The sequence below is a fragment of the Ovis aries genome, chromosome 25 (genome assembly GCF_016772045.2).
Source record: "Ovis aries strain OAR_USU_Benz2616 breed Rambouillet chromosome 25, ARS-UI_Ramb_v3.0, whole genome shotgun sequence".
Taxonomy (NCBI): domain Eukaryota; kingdom Metazoa; phylum Chordata; class Mammalia; order Artiodactyla; family Bovidae; genus Ovis; species Ovis aries.
This window is the reverse complement of record NC_056078.1, coordinates 2,271,193-2,287,493: the sequence shown is the minus strand read 5'-3', so window position 1 is coordinate 2,287,493 and position 16,301 is coordinate 2,271,193. Positions and strand designations below refer to the sequence as shown.

General features: G+C 66.8%; 2 non-coding genes and 3 pseudogenes across 2 annotated transcripts; all 5 read left to right on the top strand.

Moving 5' to 3' along the window:
• The first annotated feature begins 1,242 nt into the window (after nt 1-1,242).
• Nucleotides 1,243-1,360, top strand: LOC114112149 (5S ribosomal RNA). The gene has a single exon (XR_003587681.2). It is a non-coding gene; the product is annotated as a 5S ribosomal RNA (ribosomal RNA).
• Nucleotides 1,361-3,225: 1,865 nt separating this feature from the next.
• Nucleotides 3,226-3,341, top strand: LOC114112148 (5S ribosomal RNA; annotated as a pseudogene).
• Nucleotides 3,342-5,241: 1,900 nt separating this feature from the next.
• LOC114112340 (5S ribosomal RNA) lies at nt 5,242-5,360 on the top strand. Its single transcript, XR_003587685.1, has one exon. It is a non-coding gene; the product is annotated as a 5S ribosomal RNA (ribosomal RNA).
• Nucleotides 5,361-7,249: 1,889 nt separating this feature from the next.
• LOC114110879 (5S ribosomal RNA) lies at nt 7,250-7,364 on the top strand (annotated as a pseudogene).
• Nucleotides 7,365-13,086: 5,722 nt separating this feature from the next.
• Nucleotides 13,087-13,198, top strand: LOC114112147 (5S ribosomal RNA; annotated as a pseudogene).
• Nucleotides 13,199-16,301: the final 3,103 nt, after the last annotated feature.

Here is a 16,301-nt window from a genome sequence, read left to right as displayed (position 1 = left end):
CGCACTCTCTCCCACTCACCCTCTGGCCTGGGGGCGGGGCTGGGTCTCGCCTCAGGGAGCCAAGCCGAAGGGGACCTTTGAGACCTCGGCTGCGAGTCTTGGGGTCCCCACGGGTGATTGCCAGCCCCAGGGCAGCGCGTCCAGCCGGGGCTCGCCCGGCCCAAGCTCACGCCCTCGCACTTGGCACGCCGCTCTGCGCTGTGTGACGGTCTGTGCCAGAGTGTCCGTCTCGGATGGGATGCCATCCCTGTGCCCTGTCCGTCTCCCTTTCCGTCTCGCTGTCGGTCGGTCGCTCTGTGTCTCCGTCTCTCTGGCTCTCCCTCCCTGGGGTGTGCCTGCGCGCTCGTGTCTGTCTGTCTGTGTGCATCTGCATCTGCATCTGCATCTGCCCTCTCGCCGTCTTGGGAGCCTGTCTCTGAACCTTCATCTCTTTGCGTCTCTGTCTCTCCTGACCCCCGCCTGCCGTCCCTTCCTCTGGCCCCGGCCTCTCACGGGTGGGTGCTCTGGCTGTTGGCTGACGAGCTTGCGCCGGCCGTCTCACACTTGGCGTGGGTGCCTGCGAGTGTGTCTGTGTGCCTGTCCGTGTGGCTGCACGTCGCTCGTCTGCACCCTCAAAGTCCGGTGCTTGGAGGGCGGCGTGGGGGCAACGGGGGGCCTCGGTAGGGCGAAGGGGCGGGGCTGACGAGCTCTGGTCGCCGGCGCTGGTGGCTGCAGGTGGGTTTGGGCACCGCGCAGGTGCCGGGCAGGATGGGCGCTCAGGGCCACGGCTGGGCTGCGCCTGGGCCCGCAGGAGGCTCAGAGGACCGCGGGCCCCAGCGGGCCCGAGGCCCTGGGCAGCGAACGCCTTGGGGTGGGCGAGGGGCTGGGGGCGGCGGCCCCCGAGCCGGGTGGTGCCTGGAGGGTCCCAGGGTGGGAGAGCGCCAAGACCTCGGCGCCCTCACTCCACCCTCCCGCTACACCCCGGCAGGCACACCCGGCCGGCTGCTCCCGGTCCCGGAAGCCCTGTGGTCCCCGGGCGGGCCGGCCGTGTGTTGGCCGTGGGGGGGGCGGGGGCGGGGGGCGGGGCGCGGGGCGGCGTGCCGGCCCCGGGCCCCGGAGTCCGGTCGCGGGTGGTGCAGCTCAAGTGCAGCGCGCGCTCCGTGGAGAGCTGGAGAGCTGCGGCCGCCGTGGCCCGGGCGGCAGGTCAGAGCGAAAGGCAGGCGCAGCGCAGGGCTCTTAGGGCGCCTGGCGGCAGCCGCCTCCGTCTACGGCCATACCACCCTGAACGCGCCCGATCTCGTCTGATCTCGGAAGCTAAGCAGGGTCGGGCCCGGTTAGTACTGGATGGGAGACCGCCTGGGAATACCGGGTGCTGTAGGCTTTTGTTGTTTCTTTTGCCCTGCCTCCCCTCTCCTTTAGCCCCGGCCCCAGCCGCACCGCAAGCCGCACCTGCCGCTGGCCCCTGGCACCCACCGCGCTCAGAGCCGCCGCCTGCCTTCCAGCCCTCTCAGGTTGGCTGGCCGGGGGCCCCGACTCCCTGCAGACCTGGGTTGCCTCCGCGCGCCGCGCCTCGGCTTTCGGCGTCCAGGAAACCAGACGAACGGCGGCGGCGGGGGCGCGGGGGTCTCTGTCTGGGCCTCCCTTGGCAGGCCTCAGGCAATTCTGGGCGGGGCCGGGCCCCAGCCCCACCCAGACGCATCCTGGCAGGCAACCTCGCGGTCTCCCGCAGGCGCAGCCACAACACACACACACACACACACACACACACTCACGCCCGCCCCCTCCCCCAAACACAGACACACCCCCCCAGCCCAGACAGGTCAAGAGCCGGAAACCACAAGTAAGGAGACGGAGAAAGAGGGAGAGAGAGAGACAGCAAGAGGACCGCACAGGCTTCCAAAGCCCGGCCGCCACACCCTCCCCCTCCACTGTGGGTATCCACCCGGCCCCCCAGTCGACCCCGACCCACCGTCGCCCCGACACACTCACACGCACACTCTCTCCCACACTCACCCTCTGGCCTGGGGGCGGCTGGGTCTCGCCTCAGGGAGCCAAGCCGAAGGGGACCTTTGAGACCTCGGCTGCGAGGAAGTCTTGGGGTCCCCACGGTGATTGCCAGCCCCAGGGCAGCGCGTCCAGCCGGGGCTCGCCCGGCCCAAGGCTCACGCCCCCTCCCTTGCGCACGGGCCGCTCTCTGCGCTGTGTCTGTGCCAGAGTGTCCGTCTCGGATGGGATGCCATCCCCTGTGCCCTGTCCGTCTCCCGCTTTCCGTCTCGCTGTCGGTCGGTCGCTCTGTGTCTCCGTCTCTCTGGCTCTCCCTCCCTGGGTGTGCCTGCGCGCTCGTGTCTGTCTGTCTGTGTGCATCTGCATCTGCATCTGCATCTGCCCTCTCGCCGTCTTGGGAGCCTGTCTCTGAACCTTCATCTCTTTGCGTCTCTGTCTCTCCTGACCCCCGGCCTGTCCCTTCCTCTGGCCCCGGCCTCTCACGGGTGGGTGCTCTGGCTGTGGCCCTGGCTGACGAGCTTGCGCCGGCCGGCTGTCTCACTTGGCGTGGGTGCCTGCGAGTGTGTCTGTGTGCCTGTCCGTGTGGCTGCACGTCGCTCGTCTGCACCCTCAGCAAGGTCCGGTGCTTGGAGGCGGCGTGGGGGCAGGGGAGGCCTCGGTAGGGCGAAGGGGCGGGGCTGACGAGCTCTGGTCGCCGGCGGTGGCTGCAGGTGGGTTTGGGCACCGCGCAGGTGCCGGGCAGGATGGGCGCTCAGGGCCACGGCTGGGCTGCGCCTGGGCCCGCAGGAGGCTCAGAGGACCGCGGGCGGGCGGGCGAGGCCCTGGGCAGCGAACGCCTGGGGAGGTGGGCGAGGGGCTGGGGAGGGCGCGCGGCCCCCGAGCCGGGTGGTGCCTGGAGGGTCCCAGGGTGGGAGAGCGCCAAGACCTCGGCGCCCCTCACTCCACCCTCCTACACCCCCGCAGGCACACCCGGCCGGCTGCTCCCGTCCCGGAAGCCCTGTGGTCCCCGGGCCGGGCCGGCCGTGTGTTGGCCGTGGGGGGGGGGGGCGGGGGCGGGGGCGGGGGCGCGGCGGCGTGTGCCGGCCCCGGGCCGCCGGGAGTCGGTCGGTGGTGCAGCTCAAGTGCAGCGCGCGCTCCGTGGAGAGCTGGAGAGCTGCGGCCGCCGGCTGGCCGGGGCGGCAGGTCAGAGCGAAAGGCAGGCGCAGCGCAGGGCTCTTAGGGCGCCTGGCGGCAGCCGCCTCCGTCTACGGCCCACCCTGAACGCGCCCGATCTCGTCTGATCTCGGAAGCTAAGCAGGGTCGGGCCCCGGTTAGTACTTGGATGGGAGACCGCCTGGGAATACCGGGTGCTGTAGGCTTTTTGTTGTTTCTGTTTTGCCCTGCCTCCCCTCTCCTTTAGCCCCCGGCCCCAGCCGCACCGCAAGCCGCACCTGCCGCTGGCCCCTGGCACCCCACCGCGCTCAGAGCCGCCGCCTGCCTTCCAGCCCCTCTCAGGTTGGCCCGGGGCCCGACTCCCGCTGCAGACCTGGGTTGCCTCCGCGCGGCCCGCGAGCCCTCGGCTTTCGGCGTCCAGGAAACCAGACGAACGGCGGCGGCGGGGGGCGCGGGGTCTCTGTCTGGGCTCCCTTGGCAGGCCTCAGGCAATTCTGGGCGGGGCCGGGGCCCCAGCCCCACCCCCAGGCGCATCCTGGCAGGCAACCTCGCGGTCTCCCGCAGGCGCGGGCGCACAACACACACACACACACACACACACACACACACACACACACTCGCCCGCCCCCTCCCCCAAACACAGACACACCCCCGCAGCCCAGACAGGTCAAGAGCCGGAAACCACAAGTAAGGGAGACGGAGAAAGAGGAGAGAGAGACAGCAAGAGGACCGCACAGGCTTCCAAAGCCCGGCCGCCACACCCTCCCCCTCCACTGTGGGTATCCACCCGGCCCCCAGTCGACCCGACCCCACCGTCGCCCACCGACACACTCACACGCACACTCTCTCCCACACTCACCCTCTGGCCTGGGGCGGGGCTGGGTCTCGCCTCAGGGAGCCAAGCCGAAGGGGACCTTTGAGACCTCGGCTGCGAGGAAGTCTTGGGGTCCCCCACGGGTGATTGCCAGCCCCAGGGCAGCGCGTCCAGCCGGGCTCGCCCGGCCCAAGGCTCACGCCCCCTCCCTTGCGCACGGGCCGCTCTGCGCTGTGTGACGGTCTGTGCCAGAGTGTCCGTCTCGGATGGGATGCCATCCCCTGTGCCCTGTCCGTCTCCCTTTCCGTCTCGCTGTCGGTCGGTCGCTCTGTGTCTCCGTCTCTCTGGCTCTCCCTCCTGGGTGTGCCTGCGCGCTCGTGTCTGTCTGTCTGTGTGCATCTGCATCTGCATCTGCATCTGCCCTCTCGCCGTCTTGGGAGCCTGTCTCTGAACCTTCATCTCTTTGCGTCTCTGTCTCTCCTGACCCCGGCCTGCCGTCCCTTCCTCTGGCCCCGGCCTCTCACGGGTGGGTGCTCTGGCTGTGGCCCTGGCTGACGAGCTTGCGCCGGCCGGCTGTCTCACTTGGCGTGGGTGCCTGCGAGTGTGTCTGTGTGCCTGTCCGTGTGGCTGCACGTCGCTCGTCTGCACCCTCAGCAAGGTCCGGTGCTTGGAGGGCGGCGTGGGGGCAGGGGGGGCCTCGGTAGGGCGAAGGGGCGGGGCTGACGAGCTCTGGTCGCCGGCGCTGGTGGCTGCAGGTGGGTTTGGGCACCGCGCAGGTGCCGGGCAGGATGGGCGCTCAGGGCCACGGCTGGGCTGCGCCTGGGCCCGCAGGAGGCTCAGAGGACCGCGGGCCCCAGCGGGCCCCGAGGCCCTGGGCAGCGAACGCCTTGGGGAGGTGGGCGAGGGGCTGGGGAGGGGCGGCGGCCCCGAGCCGGGTGGTGCCTGGAGGGTCCCAGGGTGGGAGAGCGCCAAGACCTCGGCGCCCCTCACTCCACCCTCCCCGCTACACCCCCGGCAGGCACACCCGGCCGGCTGCTCCCGGTCCCGGAAGCCTGTGGTCCCCCGGCCGGGCCGGCCGTGTGTTGGCCGGGGGGGCAGGGCGGGGCGGGGCGCGGGCGGCGTGTGCCGGCCCCGGGCCGCCGGGAGTCCGGTCGCGGGTGGTGCAGCTCAAGTGCAGCGCGCGCTCCGTGCGAAGCTGGAGAGCTGCGGCCGCCGGCTGGCCCGGGCGGCAGGTCAGAGCGAAAGGCAGGCGCAGCGCAGGGCTCTTAGGGCGCCTGGCGGCAGCCGCCTCCGTCTACGGCCATACCACCCTGAACGCGCCCGATCTCGTCTGATCTCGGAAGCTAAGCAGGGTCGGGCCCGGTTAGTACTTGGATGGGAGACCGCCTGGGAATACCGGGTGCTGTAGGCTTTTTTGTTTCTGTTTTGCCCTGCCTCCCCTCTCCTTTAGCCCCCGGCCCCAGCCGCACCGCAAGCCGCACCTGCCGCTGGCCCCTGGCACCCCACCGCGCTCAGAGCCGCCGCCTGCCTTCCAGCCCCTCTCAGGTTGGCTGGCCGGGGCCCCGACTCCCGCTGCAGACCTGGGTTGCCTCCGCGCGGCCCCGAGCCCCTCGGCTTTCGGCGTCCAGGAAACCAGACGAACGGCGGCGGCGGGGGCGCGGGGGTCTCTGTCTGGGCCTCCTTGGCAGGCCTCAGGCAATTCTGGGCGGGGCCGGGGCCCCAGCCCCACCCCCAGGCGCATCCTGGCAGGCAACCTCGCGGTCTCCCGCAGGCGCGGGCACAACACACACACACACACACACACACACACACACACACACACTCACGCCCCCCTCCCCCAAACACAGACACACCCCCAGGCCCAGACAGGTCAAGAGCCGGAAACCACAAGTAAGGGAGACGGAGAAAGAGGAGAGAGAGACAGCAAGAGGACCGCACAGGCTTCCAAAGCCCCGGCCGCCACACCCTCCCCCTCCACTGTGGGTATCCACCCGGCCCCCTCGACCCGACCCACCGTCGCCCACACACACACTCACACACTCTCTCCCACACTCACCCTCTGGCCTGGGGGGCGGGGCTGGGTCTCGCCTCAGGGAGCCAAGCCGAAGGGGACCTTTGAGACCTCGGCTGCGAGGAAGTCTTGGGGTCCCCACGGGTGATTGCCAGCCCCAGGGCAGCGCGTCCAGCCGGGGCTCGCCCGGCCCAAGGCTCACGCCCCTCCCTTGCGCACGGGCCGCTCTGCGCTGTGTGACGGTCTGTGCCAGAGTGTCCGTCTCGGATGGGATGCCATCCCCTGTGCCCTGTCCGTCTCCCGCTTTCCGTCTCGCTGTCGGTCGGTCGCTCTGTGTCTCCGTCTCTCTGGCTCTCCCTCCCTGGGTGTGCCTGCGCGCTCGTGTCTGTCTGTCTGTGTGCATCTGCATCTGCATCTGCATCTGCCCTCTCGCCGTCTTGGGAGCCTGTCTCTGAACCTTCATCTCTTTGCGTCTCTGTCTCTCCTGACCCCCGGCCTGCCGTCCCTTCCTCTGGCCCCGGCCTCTCACGGGTGGGTGCTCTGGCTGTGGCCCTGGCTGACGAGCTTGCGCCGGCCGGCTGTCTCACTTGGCGTGGGTGCCTGCGAGTGTGTCTGTGTGCCTGTCCGTGTGGCTGCACGTCGCTCGTCTGCACCCTCAGCAAGGTCCGGTGCTTGGAGGGCGGCGTGGGGGCAGGGGGAGGCCTCGGTAGGGCGAAGGGGCGGGGCTGACGAGCTCTGGTCGCCGGCGCTGGTGGCTGCAGGTGGGTTTGGGCACCGCGCAGGTGCCGGGCAGGATGGGCGCTCAGGGCCGGCTGGGCTGCGCCTGGGCCCGCAGGAGGCTCAGAGGACCGCGGGCCCCAGCGGGCCCCGAGGCCCTGGGCAGAACGCCTTGGGGAGGTGGGCGAGGGGCTGGGGAGGGCGGCGGCCCCCGAGCCGGGTGGTGCCTGGAGGGTCCCAGGGTGGGAGGCGCCAAGACCTCGGCGCCCTCACTCCACCCTCCCCGCTACACCCCCGCGAGGCACGGCCACGGCTGCTCCCGTCCCGGAAGCCCTGTGGTCCCCGGGCGGGCCGGCCGTGTGTTGGCCGGGGGGGGGCGGGGGCGGGGGCGGGGCGCGGGGCGTGTGTGCGGCCCCCAGGCCGCCGGGAGTCCGTCGCGGTGGTGCAGCTCAAGTGCAGCGCGCGCTCCGTGGAGGCTGGAGAGCTGCGGCCGCCGGCTGGCCCGGCGGCAGGTCAGAGCGAAAGGCAGGCGCAGCGCAGGGCTCTTAGGGCGCCTGGCGGCAGCCGCCTCCGTCTACGGCCATACCACCCTGCGCGCCGATCTCGTCTGATCTCGGAAGCTAAGCAGGTCGGGCCCGGTTAGTACTTGGATGGGAGACCGCCTGGGAATACCGGGTGCTGTAGGCTTTTGTTCTGTTTTGCCCTGCCTCCCCTCTCCTTTAGCCCCGGCCCCAGCCGCACCGCAAGCCGCACCTGCCGCTGGCCCTGGCACCCCACCGCGCTCAGAGCCGCCGCCTGCCTTCCAGCCCCTCTCAGGTTGGCTGGCCGGGCCGACTCCCGCTGCAGACCTGGGTTGCCTCCGCGCGGCGAGCCCTCGGCTTTCGGCGTCCAGGAAACCAGACGAACGGCGGCGGCGGGGGTCTCTGTCTGGGCCTCCTTGGCAGGCCTCAGGCAATTCTGGGGCCGGGGCCCACCCCCACCCCAAGAACATCCTGGCAGGCAACCTCGCGGTCTCCACAAGGCGCAGGCACACAACACACACACACACACACACACACACACACTGCACGCCCCCTCCCCCAAACACAGACACACCCCCACGGCCCAGACAGGTCAGAGCCAAACCACAAGTAAGGAGACGGAGAAAGAGGGAGAGAGAGACAGCAAGAGGACCGCTGTCCAAGGCCCCCATGCCACCTCCCTCCCACTGTGGGTATCCACCCGGCCCCCCAGTCGCCCAGCCCCACCGTCGCCTTCCCGACACACTCACACACTCTCTCCCACACTCACCCTCTGGCCTGGGACGGGGGCTGGGTCTCGCCTCAGGGAGCCAAGCCGAAGGGACCTTTGAGACCTCGGCTGCGAGGAAGTCTTGGGGTCCCCATGATTGCCAGCCCCAGGAGCGGCGTCCAGCCGGGGTCGCCTGGCCAAAGGCTCGCCCCTCCCCTTGCCTGAGCCGCTCTCTGCGCTGTGTGACGGTCTGTGCCAGAGTGTCCGTCTCAGATGGGATGCCATCCCCTGTGCCCTGTCCGTCTCCCGCTTTCCGTCTCGCTGTCGGTTGGTGTCTGTCTCCGTCTCTCCCCTCCCTGGGTGTGCCTGCGCGCTCGTCTGTCTGTCTGTGGCCGTGCATGCCATCTGCATCTGCCCTCTCGCCGTCTTGGGAGCCTGTCTCAGACCTTCATCTCTTTGCGTCTCTGTCTCTCCTGACCCCGGCTTGCCGTCGCAACCTTCCTCTGCTGCCCCGGCCTCTCACGGGTGTGTGCCTCTGTGTAAGCCCCTGGCTGAGACTTGCGCCGAGCCGGCTGTCTCACTTAGGCGTGGGTGCCTGCGGTGTATCTGTGTGCCTGTCCGTCGTGGCTGCGTCGTCTCCGTCTGCACCCTCAGCAAGGTCCGGTGTACTGGAGGGCGGCTAGAGGGCAACGAGGGGGGCCTCGGTAGGGCGAAGGGTTTCGGGCTGACGAAACTCTGGTCGCCGGCGCTGGTGGCTGCAGGTGGGTTTGGGCAACCGAGGGTGCCGGGCAAGGATGGGCGCTCAGGGCCACGGCTGGGCTGCGCCTGGGCGCAGGACTCAGGGACACGCGGGCGGCGGGCCCCGAGGGCCCTGGGCAGCCAGAAGCCTGGGAGGTGGGGCGAGGGGGCTGGGGGAGGGGCGGCGGCCCCCAGAAGCCGGTGCCTGAGGGTCCAGGGTGGGAGAGCGCCCAGAGACCTCGGCGCCCCTCACTCCACCCTCACCCAGCTACACCCGCGGCAGAGCACGCGTTGGCTGACTCCAGTTCTCGCCTTCGGACAGCCCTGTTGCGCGCCCAGAGCCGAGGCCCACGCCGCCGTGTGTTGGCCATTAAGGAGGGGGCCGGGGCGGGGCGGACGCGCGGGCAGGCGTGTGCGGCCCCAGGGCCGCGGGAGTCCGGTCGCGGGTGGTGCGCCAAGTGCGGAGCGCGCTCCGTGGAGCTGGAGAGCTGCGGCCGCCGGCTGGCCGGCGGCGCAGGTCAGAGCGAAGGCAGGCGCGCGCAAGGGCTCTTAGGGCCGCACTGGCGGCAGCCCGCTCCGTCTATGGCCATACCCGCTGAACGCATGCCATCTCGTCTGATCTCGAACTAAGCAGGGTCGGGCCCGTTAGTACTTGGATGGAGACCGCCTGGGAATGCAGGGTGCTGTAGCTTTTTGGTTGTCTGTTTTGCCCTGCCTCCCTGCTGCTTCAGCCCCGGCCAGCCGCACGCGCAATGCGCACCTGCCGCTGGCCCTGGCACCACCCGTCGCTCAGGCCGCCGCCTGCCTTCAATTCCCCTCTCAGGTGGCTGGCCGGGCGACTCCCGCTGCAAGACCTGGTTTGCCTCGCGCGCCCGCAGGCCCCTCGGCTTTCGGCGTCCAGGAAACCAGACGAACGCGGCGGGGCGGGCTTACTGCCTCTTGGCAGGCCTCAGGCAATTCTGGGCGGGGCCAGGGCCCCAAGCCCACCCCAGACCGATCTGCAGGCAACCTCGCGGTCTCACGCAGGCGCGGGCGCACAACACACACACACACACACACACACCCCACACAGCACACCACCTCACGCCCGCCCCCTCCCCAAACACAAGACACACCCCATAAGCAGCACAGACGAGGTTCAAGAGCCGGAAACCACAAATAGGAGACGGAGAAAGAGGAAGAGAGAGACCAGCAGAGGACCGCCTGAGGCTTCCAAGCCCCGGCCGCCACCTCCTCCCTCCCACCTTGGGTAATCCCACCCCGCCCCCCAGTCGACCAACACCCACCGTCGGCCCACCGACCACTCACACGCACACTCTCTCCCACACTCACCCTCAGGCCTGGGGGCGGGGGCTGGAGTCTGCCTCAGGAGCCAAGCCGTGGGACCTTTGAGACCTTCGGCTGCGAGGAAAGTCTTGGGAGGTCCCCACGGTGATTGCCAGCCCTCAGGGCACCGGCGTCCCAGCCGGGGGCTCGCCCCGCCCCAAGGCTCCGCCCCCTCCCTTGCGCACGGGCCTTCTCTGCGTGTGGCAGCCGCTGTGCCGATGTCCCGTCTCGGATGGGATGCCAATCCTGTGCCCTAGCCGTCCCCGCTTTCCCGTCTCGTCGGTCGGTCAGCTCATGTGTCTCGTCTCTCGGCTCTCCCATCCCTGGGTGTGTCCTGCGCGCTCAGTGTCTGTCTGTCTGTTGGCATCTGCATCTGCATCTGCATCTGCGACCCTCTCGCCGTCTTTGGGGCCATGTCTCACATGAACCTTCATCTCTTTGCGTCTCTGTCTCTCCGACCCCCGGCCTGCCGTCCCTTCCTCTGGCCCGCGCCTCATCACGGGTGGGTGTCAGCTGTGCCTGGCTGACGAGCTTGCCGCCGCTGTCACTTGGCGTGGACGGCCTGCGGTGTGTCTGTGTGCCTGTCCGTGTGGCTGCACGTCGCATCGTTGCACCTCAGCAGGGTCCGGTGCTTGGAGGGCGGCGTGGGGGCAACAGGGCCTCGGTAGGAGCAGAGGCCGGGGCTGACGAGCTCTGGTCGCCGGCGCTGGTGGCTGCAGGGTGGGTTGGGCACCGCGCAGGTGCGGCGCAGGATGCGGACACGGCTGGGCTGCGCCTGGGCCGCGGGAAGCTCAGAGTGCCGGCCCCAGCGGGCCCCGAGGCCCTGGGCAGCAGGCCTGTGGGGAGGTGGGCGAGGGGCTGGGGGAGGGGCGCGCCCTGAGCCGGGTGTGCTGGAGGGTCCCAGGTGGGAGAGCGCCAAGACCTCGCGCCCCTCACTCCACCCTCCTACCCCCAGCACACGGCCTTGTGGCTGCTCCGTCCCGGAAAGCCCTTGGTTCCCCAGGCCGGGCCGCCGTTTGGCGGGGGGGGGCGGGGGCGGGCGGGGCGCGGCGGGGCATGTGCCGCCCGGGCCGCCGAGTCCGGTCGCGGGTGGTGCAGCTCAAGTGCGCGCGCGCTCCGTGCAGAGCTAGAGCTGCGGCCGCCGGCTGGCCCGGGCGGCAGGTCGGAGCGAAAGGCAGGCGCAGCGCAGGGCTCTGGCTTCCTGGCGAGCAGCCGCCTCCGTACAGCCCATACCACCTGGTCGTCTGATCTCGGCTAAGCAGGGTCGGGCCGTTAGTACTTGGATGGGAGACCGCCTGGGATGGGTGCTGTAGGCTTTTGTTGTTTCTATTTTGCCCTGCCTCCCTCTCCTTTAGCCCCCGGCCCCAGCCGCACCGCAACCGCACCTGCCGCTGGCCCCTGGCACCCACCGCGCTCAGAGCCGCGCCTGCCTTCCAGCCCTCTCGGTTGGCTGGCCGGGGCCCCGACTCCCGCTGCAGACCTGGGTTGCCTCCGCGCGGCCCGCGAGCCCTCGGCTTTCGGCGTCCAGGAAACCAGATGGCGGCGGCGGGGGCGCGGGGGTCTCTGTCTGGGGCTCCCTGGCAGGCCTCAGGCATTCTAGGGCGGGCCGGGGCCCCAGCCCCACCCCCAGACGCGCCTGGCAGGCAACTGCGGTCTCCCGCAGGCGCGGGCGCACACACACACACACACACACACACACACACACCTCACGCCCGCCCCCCCCCCAAACACAGACACACCCCCGCAGCCCAGACAGGTCAAGAGCCGGAAACCAAGTAAGGGAGACGGAGAAAGAGGGAGAGAGAGAGACAGCAAGAGGACCGCACAGGCTTCCAGCCCCGGCCGCCACACCCTCCCCCCCTCCACTGTGGGTATCCACCAGCTCCCCCAGTCGACCCGACCCCACCGTCGCCCACCGACACACTCACACGCACACTCTCTCACACTCACTCTGGCCTGGGGCGGGGGCTGGGTCTCGCCTCAGAGCCAGGCCGAAGGGACCTGAGGACCTCGGCTGCGAGGAAGTCTTGGTCCCCACGGTGATTGCCAGCCCCAGGGCTGCGTCCAGCCGGGCTCCCGCCCGGCCCAAGGCTCACGCCCCCTCCTTGCGCACGGCCGCTCTCGCTGTGACGGTCTGTGCCAGAGTGTCCGTCTCGGATGGGATGCCATCCCCCTGCCCTGTCCGTGCTTCCGTCTCCTGTCGTCTCTGTTGTCTCCTCTCTCTGGCTCTCCTCCTGGGTGTGCCTGCGCGCTGTGTCTGTCTGTCTGTGCATCTGCATCTGCATCTGCATCTGCCCTCTCGCTCTTGGGGGCCTGTCTCGAACCTTCATCTCTTTGCGTCTCTCTCTCCTCATTGGTGCCGTCCCTTCCTCTGGCCCCTGCCTCTCACGGGTGCTTGGTGTACGCTGTGACGAGGCTGCTGGCCGGCTGTCTCACTTGGCGGGTGCCTGCGAGTGTGTCTGTGTGCCTGTCCGGTGTGGCTGCGTCGCTCGTCTGCACCCTCAGCAAGGTCCGGTGCTTGAGAGGGCGTGGGCAACGGGGGCCTCGTAGGAGCGAAGGGGCGGGGCTGACGAGCTCTGGTCGCCGGCGCTGGTGGCTGCAGGTGGTTTGGGCACCGCAGGTGCCGGGCGGATGGGCGCTCAGGGCCTGGCTGGCTGCGCCTGGCCCAGGAGGCTCAGAGGACCGCGGGCCCCAGCGGGCCCCCGAGGCCCTGGGCAGCGAACGCCTTGGGGAGGTGGGGCGAGGGGGCTGGGGGAGGGGCGGCGGCCCCGAGCCGGGTGGTGCCTGAGGGGTCCCAGGGTGGAGCGCCAGACCTCGGCGCCCCTCACTCCACCCCTCCCGCCCACCCCCGGCAGGCACACCGCCGGCTGCTCCCGGTCCCGGAAGCCCTGTGGTCCCCGGCCGGGCCGGCCGTGTTGGCCGTGGGGGGGGCGGGGCGGGGGCGGGGCGCGGTGGCGTGTGCCGGCCCCCGGGCCGCCGAGTCCGGTCGCGGGTGGTGCAGCTCAGTGCAGCGCGCGCTCCGTGGCGAGCTGGACTGACCGCCGCTGGCAGGCGGCAGGTCAGGCTGAAGGCGGCAGGCAGGGAAGGCTTTAGGGCGCCTGGCGGCAGCCGCTCCGTCTACGGCCATACCACCCTGAACGCGCCCGATCGTCTGATCTCGGAAGCTAAGCAGGGTCGGGCTGGCTAGTACTTGGATGGGAGACCGCTGGGAATCCGGTGCGTAGCTTTTTGTTGTTTCTGTTTTGCCCTGCCTCCTCTCCTTTAGCCCCGGCCCCAGCCGCACTGCAAGCCGCACCTGCCGCTGGCCCCTGGCACCCACCGCGCTCAGAGCCGCCGCCTGCCTCCAGCCCTCTCAGGTTGGCTGGCCGGGGCCCCGACTCCCGCTGGACCTGGGTTGCCTCGCGCGGCTCCGCGAGCCCCTCGGCCGGCGTCCAGGAAACCAGACGAACGGCGGCGGGGGCGCGGGTCTCTATCTGGGCCTCCTTGGCAGGCCTCAGGCATTCTAAGGGCTGGGCCCAGCGGCCCCACCCCCAGACGCATCCTGGCAGGCAACCTCGCGGCTCCCGCAGGCGCGGGCGCACAACACACACACCCCACAACACACACACACACACACACCCTCACGCCCGCCCCCTCCCCCAAACACAGACACACCCCCCCGCAGCCCAGACAGGTCAAGAGCCGGAAACCACAAGTGGGGGAGACGGAGAAGAGGAGAGAGAGAGACAGCAAGAGGACAGAGCTCCAAAGCCCCAGCAACCTCCCCTCACTGTGGTATCCACCGCCCCATCGAGCCGAAACCCACCATCGCCTCACCAGCACACTCACACGACACTCTCTCCCACACTCACCTCTGGCCTGGGGCGGGGCTGGTCTCGCCTCAGGAGGCCAAGCCGAAGGGGACCTTGAGACCTCGGCTGCGAGGAAGTCTTGGTCCCCACGGTGATTGCCAGCCCCAGGGACCGCGTCCAGCCGGGGCTCGCCGGCCCAAGGCTCACGCCCCCTGCGTTGGGGACGCCTAGTCGTGCAGCAAGGCCTCTCTCTGTGGTTGTCAGGGTCCGTGCCAATGTGTCCATCTCGATCTGATGCCATCCTCTGTCCCTGACTCCTGTTTTCTGCTTCTCTCTCGCGTGTTCTGTGTGTCTGTCTCTGTCCCTCTCCCTGTGTGTGGGTGTCTTTGCGTCTAAGGCATGATGCTTGTCTGTCTGTCAATCTGCATCTCCGTCTCTGGTCTCTGGAAGTCTGTCTCTGAACTTTGCTCTCTTTTTCTGTCTGTCTCTCCTTACATTCAAGCTTCAGTGTGTGTAGTGATAATAGAAAATGAGTCTCCGATTATTGTACTAACAGTGAAAAAGGGGAAACAGAACAAATGTAGTAAGTGTAGCAGTGAGGAACCTCAGGAAACAAACAGTACTGGCTAATCCAATTTAGGTAGAGCGGGCCCCGTCCGGAGGGGTGGGGTAGGAGGGGAAGAAAAACCATATAAATCATGATTTAAGGTGCCCTGCATCTCTGTCTCTTCTTTTCACCCTGTTGGGCAGGTATGCCCCTAATTACTAGAGGATTGTTCTTTTATTTTCTAAATAAAACTGAGTCATAACATGGAGTAAGAGCTTTCCAGAAAAACATCTACTTCTGCTTTATTGACTATGCCAAAGCCCTTGACTGTGTGGATCACAATAAACTGTGGAAAATTCTGAAAGAGATGGGCATACAGACCACCTGACCTGCCTCTTGGGAAATCTGTATGCAGGTCAGAAGCAACAGTTAGAACTGGTCATGGAACAACAGAATGGTTCCAATTAGGAAAGGAGTATCAAGGCTGTAAATTTCACCTGTTCTTATTTAATTTATATGCAAGAGTACATCATGAGAAACACTGGGACTGGAAGAAACACAAGCTGGAATCAAGATTGCAGGAGAAATATCAATAATCATAGATATAGCACCTACCCTAATGGCAAGGCTGAAGAGGAGCTAAAAAGCCTCTTGATGAAAGTAGAAGAAGAGAGTGAAAAAGTTGGCTTAAAGTTCAACATTCAGAGAACGAAGATCATGGCATCTGGTCCCATCACTTCATGGGAAATGAATGGGAAACAGTGAAACAGTGTAAGACTTTATTTTGGGGGCTCCAAAATCACTGCAGATGGTGACTGCAGCCATCTAAATTGCTCTCTGAAGAAAGTGTTGACCAACTAGAGAACATATTCCAAAGCAGAGATATTACTTTTGCGACTAAGGTTCGTCTAGTCAAGGCTATGTTTTTTCAGTGGTCATGTATGGATGTGAGAGGTGGATCTGTGAAGAAGGCTGAGGGCCGAATAATTGATGCTTTTGAACTGTGGTGTTGGAAGACTCTTGAGAGTCCCTTGGACCGCGGAGATCCAACCAGTCCATTCTGAAGGAGATTAACCTGGGATTTCTTTGAAGGAATGATGCTAAGCTGAAACTCCAGTACTTTGGTCACCTCATGGGATGAGCGACTCATTGGAAAGACTCTGATCCTGGAGGGATTGGGGGCAGGAGGAGAAGGGGACGACAGAGGATGAGATGGCTGGATGGCATCACTGACTCGATCGCACGTTAGTCTGAGTGAACTCCCGGAGATGGTGATGAACAGGGAGGCCTGGCGTGCTGCGATTCATGGGTCGCAAAGAGTCAGACACGCCTGAGCGACTGAACTTAACTGAACTGAACCTCCTAAGTTAAAGAAAGTCTCAGAGTCCTCAAGAAAATTCAGACACCACAGGATCTGAAGGAACAAGCTGAGAGTTCTCTGGTGGCTACAATCTCTTTGGTATCTTCCTGTGATGGAATTTGAGGTTGGCCGAGCTCCTGCTCATCCTTGTTATAGCATATTGATGTGCTTGCGATTGCTCCATGTATTATCATGTGTCCCTGTTTGTCTCTGCCCAAGTCAACAAGCTACAACTTGCATTGCCAGTTCAACAAGGATATATAAAACTATAGCGACCACAGAAAATATCACCTCACCCTTAGATGGACACCACTATAAAGACTCTGAGGCCTAGACTGGCAGAGGGGAGGTGCACCCCTCACCATCCCAGTTCAGCAGGAAGTAGCTAGAGACCTCGGTATCCCTATTCCCAAAAGAATTGGCCTCCTAGCTCTTGAGGAGGAATGTTAGGTAGTTAGAATAGGAAAAAGAGTACAGAGTGGTGGCTAAAAGACAAAGGAAGGAAAAGCCCTTGAAAACAGAAGAAGGAAGGGCTGAGGACCAGAGTGAGAACCTCAGGCAGAAGAAACAGCATTCAGGCTAGCCCAGCTCACATCGGCAGGCCCAGGAGGAGGAAAAACATATAAAAAGAG